This window comes from Oncorhynchus mykiss, chromosome 21 (genome assembly GCF_013265735.2).
Source record: "Oncorhynchus mykiss isolate Arlee chromosome 21, USDA_OmykA_1.1, whole genome shotgun sequence".
Lineage (NCBI taxonomy): Eukaryota > Metazoa > Chordata > Actinopteri > Salmoniformes > Salmonidae > Oncorhynchus > Oncorhynchus mykiss.
Genome location: NC_048585.1, coordinates 28,807,711 through 28,819,549, shown reverse-complemented (window position 1 = coordinate 28,819,549; position 11,839 = coordinate 28,807,711). Strand labels below are relative to the sequence as shown.

At 45.2% G+C, this 11,839-nt stretch overlaps 1 non-coding gene across 1 annotated transcript; it reads right to left on the bottom strand.

The window, feature by feature from the left end:
• Positions 1-11,600: 11,600 nt before the first annotated feature.
• LOC118943023 lies at positions 11,601-11,730 on the bottom strand. The gene has a single exon (XR_005038759.1).
• Between the last annotated feature and the right edge of the window lie 109 nt (positions 11,731-11,839).

Below are 11,839 nucleotides of genomic sequence, written 5' to 3'. Positions count from 1 at the left end.
AGAGCTATGCATGGTACCAAGGCCTATCTTCTTCTAAAGGCAGTGGTTTACTGTTTTAATAAATCACTAGAGCCATACCATTTGGATGGGGCGAACGCACAACATACTGAAACAGATATTCAGACTGAATAAATGGGCTCATTAATGAGAAGAGTTTATGGGTCATATGAGACTCCTTCTGTTAACCCCATTTACCGTGCCAAACCCAGATGACAATTTTCTCTTTCTGCAATCATCCACTTTTCCGATTCACATTACAATATGACAAATCCTTAGAACCCTGAACTTCCTAGAATGTCGTAGCTCATGTTCCTCTTGTGTAGAGCTCACACGATTCCCTACTGTTCAAAGAATACAACATTTTATTTTCCATTTAATTTAAATACATCTTCTGCCTTTTCCCCAACCTCGGGAGCATGATGACATGCATTTCTATTCTACATAATATATCTGACAGTTCTGTTCCGTAACATCCTGTAAATATTGCAAAGCTCCTGAGCGTGACCCTCGATCTTCCTCTCAGACGAGGTGGACGTGGGCCACGTCTCACATGTGTTTCCTGGACCAGTGTTGGAACCCCTCTCTCCGTCTCTGCAGCGTTGTTTGATGTTTTGTTTGGGCACACCTCTCTGAACTGGTTCTTCTCTTCCTTTGACGTTTTCTAAATTCCACCTTTACGCCATTTTATCCAGTATGCTTCAAGACACCGTGAAGGAGTGACCCTATTTGAACGATGTTCTGACGAAGGACATCAACACTCAGACATCGAGTGAATTTATAGTGTTAGTAGTTTCCTTCATTTTCAGAAGTGAAGTGAACACCTCTCTAATAACATAGGTGTTTTAGTACATGGCACCTATACATGTTAATCTACACTGTTGCAAGTGGTGCAACTTTGATTTTAGAAGTAGGGGGGACATGTTATTTTTTAATCCAGTTAGATAAACAATCCAAACAGATTACCCGACTGCTCGGAGGCGTCCGTGTGGTCCTAAAGCACAACGTAACCTCATTCTGTATCACATTCCAATGATAAAACTGGGGGGACAAATATTACATTTCAGATTGTGTGGGGGGGACATGTCCCCAGTGAAGGTTGTGCCCCTGCTGTAGGCTACCAAGCTATAGAGCTTTCACCACCAGCACTATATAGGGAATAAGTAGTGGGCTGTGGTGATGGGGAACTTTTAAGTCCTAGATTTGTCTTAGAGAACGCTGGTGGTGGGTGGTAGGTTGTGTGTTGATGTCCTATACATGTGTCATATGTTTAGTTTTGTTAGAATAAATGTTAGAATAAACATGACACATTACGATCATTAGTCATTAGATTACCATGGTTTGGGAACATATAAAATCAAATATATATTTGTCACATGCGCCGAATACAGTGAAATGCGTACTTACAAGCCCTTAACACGTTGAGGGAGAGGTTGTTATTCTGGCACCACATGGCCAGGTCTCTGACCTCCTCCCTATAGGCTGTCTCATCGTTGTCAGTGATCAGGCCTACACAGTACCTCTGTTGTGTCGTCGGCAATCTTAATGATGGTGTTGGAATCGTGCCTGGCCGTGCAGTCATGGGTGAACAGGGAGTATAGGAGGGGACTGAGCATGCACCACTGTGGGGCCCCCGTGTTGAGGATCAGCATGGCAGATGTGTTGTTACCTACCATTACCACCTGGGGGCGGCCCGTCAAGAAGTCCAGAATCCAGCTGCAGAGGGAGGTGTTTAGTTCCAGGGTCCTTAGTTTAGTGATGAGCTTTGAGGGCACTATGGTGTTGAACGCTGAGTTGTATTCAAGGAATAGGATTCTCACTTAGGTGTTCCTTTTGTCCAGGTGGGAAAGGGCAGTGTGTAGTGCAATAGAGATTACATCATCTGTGGAACTATTGGTGCGGTATGCAAATTGGAGTGGGTCTAGGGTTTCTGGGATGATGGTGTTGATGTGAGCCATGACCAGCTTTTCAAAAGCACTTCATGGCTACAGACTTGTGTTATGGGTCGGTACTCATTTAGGCAGGTTACCTTCGCTTTCTTGGGCACAGGTACTATAGTGGTCTACTTGAAACATGATGGTATTACAGATTCAGTCAGGGACAGGTTGAAAATGGAAGTGAAGACGCTTGCCAGTTGATCAGCGCATGCTGATCACGTCCTGGTAATCCGTCTGGCCCCGCAGCCTTGTGAATGTTGACCTGTTAAAGGGTCTTACATTGGCTACAGAGAACGTGATCACACAGTCATCTGGAACAGCTGATGCTCTCATGCATGCTTCAGTGTTGCTTGCCTCGAAGCAAGTAAAGAAGTAATTTAGCTAGTCTGGTAGGCTCGTGTCACTGGGAAGCTCGTGGCTGTGCTTCCCTTTGTAGTCTGTAATAGTTTTCAAGCCCTGCCACAGCCGACGAGCTTAGGAGCCGGTCTAGTACAATTCGATCTTAGTCCTGTATTTACACTTTGCCTGTTTGATGGTTTGTCTGAAGGCATAGCAGGATTTCTTATTAGCGTCTGGGTTAAAGTCCCGCCCTTGAAAGTGGCAGCTCTACCCTTTAGCTCAGTGTGGGTGTTGCCTCTAATCCATGGCTTCTGGTTGGGGTATGTGCATACGGTCACTGTGGGGACGACGTAATCGATGAACTTATTGATGAAGCCAGTGACTGATATGGTGTACTCCTCAATGCCATCAGAAGAATCCCTGGACCATATTCTGTGCTAGCAAAACGTAGCTTAGCATCTGACCACTTCTTCATTGATTGAGTCACTGGTGCTTCCTGCATTAGTTTTTGCTTGTAAGCAGCAATCAGGAGGATATAATTATGGTCAGATTTGCCAGATGGCGGGCGAGGGAGAGCTTTGTACGCATCTCTGTGTGTGGAGTAAAGATGGTCTAGAGTTTTTTTCCCCTATGGTTGCACATTTAACATACTGGTAGAAATGAGGTAAAACGGATTTAAGTTTCCCTGCATTAAAGTCCCTGGCCACTAGGAGTGCCACCTCTGGATGAACGTTTTCCTGTTTGCTTATGGCCTTATACTGCTCATTGAGTGCGGACTTCGTGCCAGCATCGGTTTGTGGTGGTAGATAGACAGCTACGAAGAAAATAGATGACAACTCTTGAAATAGTGTGGTCTACAGCTTATCATGAGATACTCTGTAGACCACACTATTTACCAAGAGAGGTTTCATCTATATTTCAGGAGACTACTTGGTCTACCGTTGACATTGTGGCCAGTATAGGCCGTCCCAAACGTGCTTGTGTACAAGGCCTCGGTCCCACTGAATACTTTGGGGTTTGATTGCTCAGATCACACTCTGGCGCTCCACAGGCGTACAAATGTAAATACTAAATTCTAAAAGGTCTTCATTCCCCCAAGGGCAACTGGGGAGCAAGACGGATGGAGAAAAAGAGCACACACTCTCTCACAAACACACACAAACACGCAAGTAAGTAACACTGGTCCAGAAGCCTGGGGCCCTCAGCTGGATGAGGAAATGTCTCCCACATGTCCAAATCAACTTCACCTGCTTCTGTTGTTCTCTATTCTCTCGAAGCTATAAACACAACACTACCAAGTCAGCAGGAGTGTACTGTACAGGCAGTGTGCCACCATAGTAATAAACAGCATGCTATGGCAAAGTAGAGGATAACGAAGTTAATGCCTCCAAATGCTCCTAAGTGATATCATCATCAACAGAATAGTGTACAGGTTATTCAAGACAAGGAGCTCATCTGTTTGGATGGAGGAAAGGGCAAGGATTCAGAAGACAGACTCAGAGGAAGGAATCAGAGGCTGTAGTAGGGAGAAGAGACTCCACTAAACCAGTTAATGACATACACAGCTTACACATCACTTTGACCCCTCATCCGTGGACCAGAAGGGATTTGGTTATCTGCAGTGCCAGAGCCTGAAATGAACTAAACGACTAGAACTGATATCCCAGAATATCGAGCCAAATGCTTTATACCAGGAAAGAGAAAATCAAACATTGAAGTTGGAAGGGTAAGCAGGCAATGCTTCATGCCAAATATTGCTGTCAATCGATCATCTTTATATCATAAAATTATGGGTTATTAGTCATTTGACTGATGGGAAGAATCCTTGTTCGGGAGCCAACCATTTACTAATCAGCTGTGTGTGTGTGTATACCCAGAAGATTTGTAATGCACACTCGGAAATATGTGCTTACTAGACTACGAACCGGACGCAGGGAAATGAGTCGCGAGTGAGCAACTCTGATTTAATCCTCAAAGTAAAGGGGGCACAGACAATTATCCGCTATTTGGAGAAGCTATTGAATCAGTCAGCCTGCCTGCCTGCACCTCCTCTGGCTGCGGAGAACACTCTCTCCGCTTTTCAAACACTCCATTTTCAATTAGTCTCCTTTTATTCAGGTAATTTGTTGTGTGACAGTGCGTGCGTCCCAAATGGCACCCTATTAAATTCATTAAATACTTCAGAGCCCTATAGGCTGTGGTCAAAGATAGGGGACTATATAGGGAATAGGGTGCCATTTGTGATGCAGAAGTGACTGTCTGGGACTGGGGCGAGGAGCAGGAATGTGGATTACTTACTAGCAGTGGTGTAAAGTACTTGAGTAAAAATACTTTAAAAGTACTGCTTAAGCAGTTTTTTGGGGTATCTATACTTTACTGCCAACTTTTACTTCACTACATTCCGAAAGAAAACAAACGTACTTTTTACTACATAAAATTTTCCCTGACACCCAAAAGTACTCATTACATTTTGACAGGAAAATGGTCCAATTCACACACTTATCAAGAGAACATCCCTGGTCATTCCTACTGCCTCTGATCTGGTGGACTCACTAAACACAAATGCTTCGTTTGTAAATTATGTCTGAGTGTTGGAGTGTGCCCCTGGCTACCCGTCAATAAAAAATAAAAAATAATTGTGCTGTCTGGTTTGCTTAATATACAGAATTTGAAATGGTTTATACCTTAACTTTTGATACTTAAGTACATTTTAAAACCAAATACTTTTAGACTTTTACTCAAGTAGTATTTTACTGGGTGACTTTCACTTTTACTTGAGTCATTTTCTATTAAGGTATCTTTACTTTTACTCAAGTATGACAATTGAGTACTTTTTCTAATATTTGTCAATAATTAATATTTCAATAACGTTAGATAGCAAATAACAGAATGAGATGGGGTTGAATTACCAAGAGAAAACATGAGATAACTTGGGGAACAAACAGATTATGCCAAATAACCATATCACCCTGTCTCTGTCCATATTATACTCTTGTGGCTCTGTCTGTGTTGGGAAAAATAGAAAAGACTGGAATATTATCCACATAACATGGATATGCAATAAGCAGAAATATAAGGTTGAACTTGGTTGTATGGAAATGCTCTTATGCTGAGGGCTGCTAACAAGCCCTTATGCTGAGGGCTGCTAACAAGCCCTTATGCTGAGGGCTGCTAACAAGCCCTTATGCTGAGGGCTGCTAACAAGCCCTTATGCTGAGGGCTGCTAACAAGCCCTTATGCTGAGGGCTGCTAACAAGCCCTTATGCTGAGGGCTGCTAACAAGCCCTTATGCTGAGGGCTGCTAACAAGCCCTTATGCTGAGGGCTGCTAACAAGCCCTTATGCTGAGGGCTGCTAACAAGCCCTTATGCTGAGGGCTGCTAACAAGCCCTTATACTGAGAGCTGCTAACAAGCCCTTATACTGAGAGATGCTAACAAGCCCTTATATTGACTAATAACAAGCAGTGTTCAGTGTGGTTAACCAACGGTTTAGTGTGGTTAACCTACGGTTCAGTGTGGTGTTTAACTATTCTTGTGGGGACTTGAACAAATATTTGACCAACTGGGGACATTTTGTTAGTCCCCACGAGGTCAAACAATATTTCTATGGGGGTTTAGGGTTAAGGTTAGACTGTGTGTGTGACATCAGGCTAGCTCTCACAATGGTGATCATGTCCCTGTGAGAGACAAACTCTCAGCAGAATTTCTCCTGGGAGGCTGGTGGATTGTACTGAAGACAACAAGTCATTAATCAATGTGTAGTCACCTCTAAATGTGCTCCACTCCACACGGAGGGAACGGTAATTCCTAGCAGACAGACTGAGTCATGGTAGGAATGACCACACAGAATGGGAGAGAGGGGATTATCAGTGGGGAACCAGCCTGGTGAACAGACTGGACTACCACAGACCTGGGTTCAAATAGTATTTTCTTTCTTTTAAATACTTTGAACGTTTGATTGAGAATGCCTGGAACACATATGAGTAGGGTGGTGTGGAGGAGAAGAGAAGCACCCATCGCTCCTCTACTGACTATACAGTTCACATTACACCTTTCATAGATCTAGGCCTATAGGCTAAAATCGCAGTAGCCGCGGTAAAGACCGGTTAGCGCTGTGCAGCATTGTTTTGTTTGGTCAAAAGTTAAAAACATCTTATCAATAAATGATACACACAAATCCTGATCAACTCTAGATATGTAGTACAGTTTCAAAGATATTGTCTATCGTGAACTAGCATCTTGTCTGTGTTTGAGCTTCACTCTTCAGGACAGAGCGGTGGAGGACAGCGAGCTGCAGGAGGTAGGCCCGACGAAGAGTTGCAGGAGGTGGGGCCGATGATGAGCTGCAGGAAGTAGGCCCGACGAAGAGTTGCAGGAGGTGGGGCCGATGAAGAGCTGCAGGAAGTAGGCCCGACGAAGAGTTGCAGGAGGTGGGGCCGATGAAGAGCTGCAGGAGGTGGGGCCGATGAAGAGCTGCAGGAGGTAGGGCTGACGAAGAGTTGCAGGAGGTGGGGCCGATGAAGAGCTGCAGGAAGTAGGCCCGACGAAGAGTTGCAGGAGGTGGGGCCGATGAAGAGCTGCAGGAGGTAGGGCTGACGAAGAGTTGCAGGAGGTGGGGCCGATGAAGAGCTTCAGGAAGTAGGCCCGACGAAGAGTTGCAGGAGGTAGGCCCGACAAAGAGTTGCAGGAGGTGGGGCTGATGAAGAGCTGCAGGAGGTAGGCCCGACGAAGAGTTGCAGGAGGTAGGCCCGACGAAGAGTTGCAGGAGGTGGGGCCGACGAAGAGTTGCAGGAGGTGGGGCCGACGAAAAACTGCAGGAAGTAGGCCCGACGAAGAGTTGCAGGAGGTAGGGGCCGATGAAGAACTGCAGGAAGTAGGCCCGACGAAGAGTTGCAGGAGGTTGGGCCGATGAAGAGCTGCAGGAGGTAGGGGCCGATGAAGAACTGCAGGAAATAGGCCCAACGAAGAGTTGCAGGAGGTTGGGCCGATGAAGAGCTGCAGGAGGTAGGGGCCGATGAAGAACTGCAGGAGGTAGGCCCGACGAAGAGTTGCAGGAGGTGGGGCCGATGAAGAGTTGCAGGAGGTGGGGCCGACGAAGAACTGCAGGAAGTAGGCCCGACGAAGAGTTGCAGGAGGTAAGGCCCGACGAAGAGTTGCAGGAGGTGGGCCCGACGAAGAGTTGCAGGAGGTGGGGCCGACGAAGAACTGCAGGAAGTAGGCCCGACGAAGAGTTGCAGGAGGTAAGGCCCGACGAAGAGTTGCAGGAGGTGGGCCCGACGAAGAGTTGCAGGAGGTGGGCCCGACGAAGAGTTGCAGGAGGTGGGGCCGACGAAGAACTGCAGGAAGTAGGCCCGACGAAGAGTTGCAGGAGGTTGGGCCGATAAAGAGCTGCAGGAGGTAGGGGCCGATGAAGAACTGCAGGAAGTAGGCCCAACGAAGAGTTGCAGGAGGTAGGGGCCGATGAAGAACTGCAGGAAGTAGGCCCGACGAAGAGTTGCAGGAAGTAGGCCCAACGAAGAGCTGCAGGAAGTAGGCCCAACGAAGAGCTGCAGGAAGTAGTGCCAATGAAGAGCTGCAGGAGGTAGGGCCGACGCAGAGCAAATGTGTGTGCCTGAGTGAGCACATTTTCACGCGTTACTGTCTTTGGAGAGGGGTACTATCTTTTTGCTTTAGAAATGATTCCGCCAGAGGGGGGGGGGTGGGGGGTTAAAGTGTCAAAAGTAACAGTCAGTATCTGGTGTGGCCACCAGCTGCATTAAGTACTGCAGTGTATCTCCTCCTCATGGGTTGCACCAGATTAGCCAGTTCTTGCTGTGAGATGTTACTCCACTCTTCCACCTAGGCACCTGCAAGTTCCCAGACATTTCTGGGGGGAAGGGCCCTAGCCCTCACATTCCGATCCAACAGGTCCCAGATGTGCTCAATGGGATTGAGATCCGGGCTCTTCGTTGGCCAAGGCAGAAAACTACACACAGGAAACTGTTGAGTGTGAAAAACCCAGCAGGGTTGCAGTTCTTGACACAAACCGGTGCGTCTGGCACCTCGTTCAAAAGCATTTAAATCTTTTGTATTGCCCATTCACCCACTGAATGGCTCACATACACAGTCCATGTCTCAATTGTATCAAGGCTTAAAAAGCCTTCTTTAACCGGTCTCCTACACTGGTTGAAGTGGATTTAGCAAGTGACATCAATAAGGGATCATAGCTTTCACCTGACACCTGGGCAGTCTATGTAATGGAAAGAGCAGGTGTTCCTAATATGTTGCACACTGTGTATATTATACATCTTCCAAATCCTGTCCAAACAAGCATCAATCCATATCTCCAACTATATGCAACGGTGGAGCCGGTTATGTTTGTTGTACATGCATCTTTTTACAGTAAAAGAAAATCCCCACATGGGCATATAAGGGGTGTTGGCAAACTCACAAGACAGAAAACATTCTAATTTTCTATATGTTTATTATGAGTCAAGTGATGTGAGAAACTCACAACCCCAGTATAGAGCCACCTCTGGGAATTGTGGGAAATCCGTGATGTCATTCATGACCACCACTTTCTCACAGAAGACCACATTCTCATTGTTGGAGTACAGCTAGCTATTATCTGTGAGGCCCCGTGGGAAGATGCAGTTATAAGACGTGTTCAAGCTATAAGTGAAACCCTGTGGTGTTGTTTCCCATGTTAACCCTGCCACAAACATTCGCTCTCTTTATTTGGAGTGGTTAACAGCTATAGAGCCACTTTCTCAAAGTTTTGTTTAAACTATGGGAGAGTTAAACAGTCCGCCTTCCATAGGGGAATAGTTTGAGAGAATCTGATTTAAAGGGAGAATGTTTTTATGAGATTTATTTTAACACAATCGCTAAACGACGCAATGTTCTTGGACTGTATTGCATTAAGATGGCCAAACCCAAATTAGCAGCCTATCCAAAATCATGATTTATGAGCAGCTGGCTAATAAGATCCAATCTGCTTGATAAATCACAGAGCTCGTGAATCTTATGTAAAAAAAAATACCCTTAATGATCAAATCCGAAAGATAATGAATTTGTGTGTGTGAGCGTACAACATGTGTGTATGCATGTACAGTTGAAGCCAGACGTTTACATACACTTAGGTTGGAGTCATTAAAACTCGTTTTTCAACCACTCCACACATTTCTTAGTTAAAAAACTATAGTTTTGGCAAGTCGGTTAGGACATCTGCTTTGTGCATGACACAAGTCATTTTTCCAACAATTGTTTACAGATTATTTCAGTTGATTCACTGTATCACAATTCCAGTGGGTCAGAAGTTTACATACACTAAGTTGACTGTGTCTTTTAAACAGCATGGAAAATTCCAGGAAAGTATGTCATGGCTTTAGAAGCTTCTGATAGGCTAATTGACATAATTTGTGGATGTATTTCAAGGCCTACCTTCAAACTCAGTGCCTCTTTGCTTGACATCATGGGAAAAACAAAAGAAATCAGCCAAGACCTCATTAAAAAAAATATAGACCTCCACAAGTCTGGTTCATCCTTTCCAAACGCCTGAAGGTACCACGTTCATCTGAAACAAACAATAGTACACAAGTATAAACACCATGGGACCACACAGCGGTCATACCGCTCAGGAAGGAGATGCGTTCTGTCTCCTCGAGATGAACGTACTTTGATGCGAAAAGTGGAAATCAATCCCAGAACAGCAAAGGACCTTGTGAAGATTCTGGAGGAAACAGGTACAAAAGTATCTATATCCACAGTAAAATGAGTCCTATATCGACATAACCCGAAAGGCCGCTCTATAAGAAAGAAGCCACTGCTCCAAAACCGCTATAAAAAAAGCCAGACTAAGGTTTGCAACTGCACATGGGGACAAAGATGGTACTTTTTGGAGAAATTTTATCTGGTCTGATGAAACAAAAAATATAACTGTTTGGCCATAATGACCATCATTATGTTTGGAGGAAAGGGAGGGAGGTTTGCAAGCCGAAGAGATTTCCAATTAGTGTTGATGAAATTAGTCGGATTATGATCTTGACGATGAATAGTGACACCCACACAGAATGAGCCACACATTTGGTCCACTTTGCCTTACAAGAGGCTACAATGTCACAATGTGCTGGCGTCTGCGTTAGCCTAGATCCGTGACCACTGTCCATCACCCGAAACCACTCTGGATTATGTGGCTCCTGCTTTTCCCCCAATAACTATTCTAGAATTTCAGGCTACTGCAAACCACAGCTGACCTTATCACCACAGCCATAGTTACGGAATAATGAAATGGCTAGGATCTTTCTAGGGAGAGCGAAGAAACTGTTCCAGACTAACTCGACCCTGAATGCTTTCTGCCAGCATTCATATTTTGAAACCATTTGGAATGGAGGCCCGAGAAAAAGATCCCAGAACTGATTTTAGGGTTCTACGTTATTGCCTTTGCTCTTGATATAAGACCTAAATTCTTGATCTCGACAGTACTATTCATAGCCAAAAATCTGGAAAGGGATATTTTTTAACATTTTTCTTCCTTCCCAACTTGCACCCGACATGTCAAAGTTGTTGGATAACTAGCAAGTAATATACTGATTCATAAAGAAGTGATTGATCCAATACATTCTCAGTAGGAATCTGGCACGTCGGCAGAAGCATAACCCGCTTTCATCTGTTTTCTATTCATATTTTTGTCTACGGATTTCAGTCACCACCAGATGACATTTATCATGTAACACTAACAAACCTAATGCCAGATCTTGTCAGTGGGTGAAAAATGATCGATAGATTAGCGCTAGCCTGGAGGCTTCATGATGTTATTGTAAGGCCCAGAGTGGATTCAGAGTGGACTGATATTGCTAATATTGTTTTTGATCAATGTTTTGTTGTTCCATACCTCAATATTCCAGCGGCGATGTCAGCGGTCATTGATCACTTCAATTATCAGTTGCACTTGGCCTAGATGTAAATAACATGCTCTAATCTGACTTCTCAGTTCACTGTGGACGGTCGTGTGTGTTGGGACATGCGTCACATCCCTGTCCAAATGAAATGCATTCAACAACGCACACAGCCGATGCTCTAGGATGACTTTTATTGGGTGTGTCATAGGTCCGTCCGCACTACGCTCACGAATCTGCTCAGCAAATCAGTCCCAGATGCCCCTACAGCCCCAGCATTCCTCCCAAACAAGCCTGTTACACAGCCTCCCAAACACCACAACAGCCCTGCTCTGGATCAACACACAGGCCTGGTACACAGCCTGAACCAGCTAAAGAATAACCCCAGAACAGCACTCACAAACCAGGCCAGAGAGACAGCGAACCATGCTCTACCAACCAAGCCATAGAATGTGTATGGAACCATCGCACAGGGAGCCCAATAACTTGCTAGGTCCTGTCGGTGAGCACCAGTATCACTATGTGTGGTGTCATGGTCAACAGTACACTGCTCAGTACTGCAACTTTAACTGAACAACCACAATCTCCGCCGGATTCGAACCGACAACCCGTTTGAACATTGTGCAGTGTCTTCTTAATCACTGGTCCAACCAAGCCACTGCCTCATGTCAGAGGCAATTATAAGAGAAC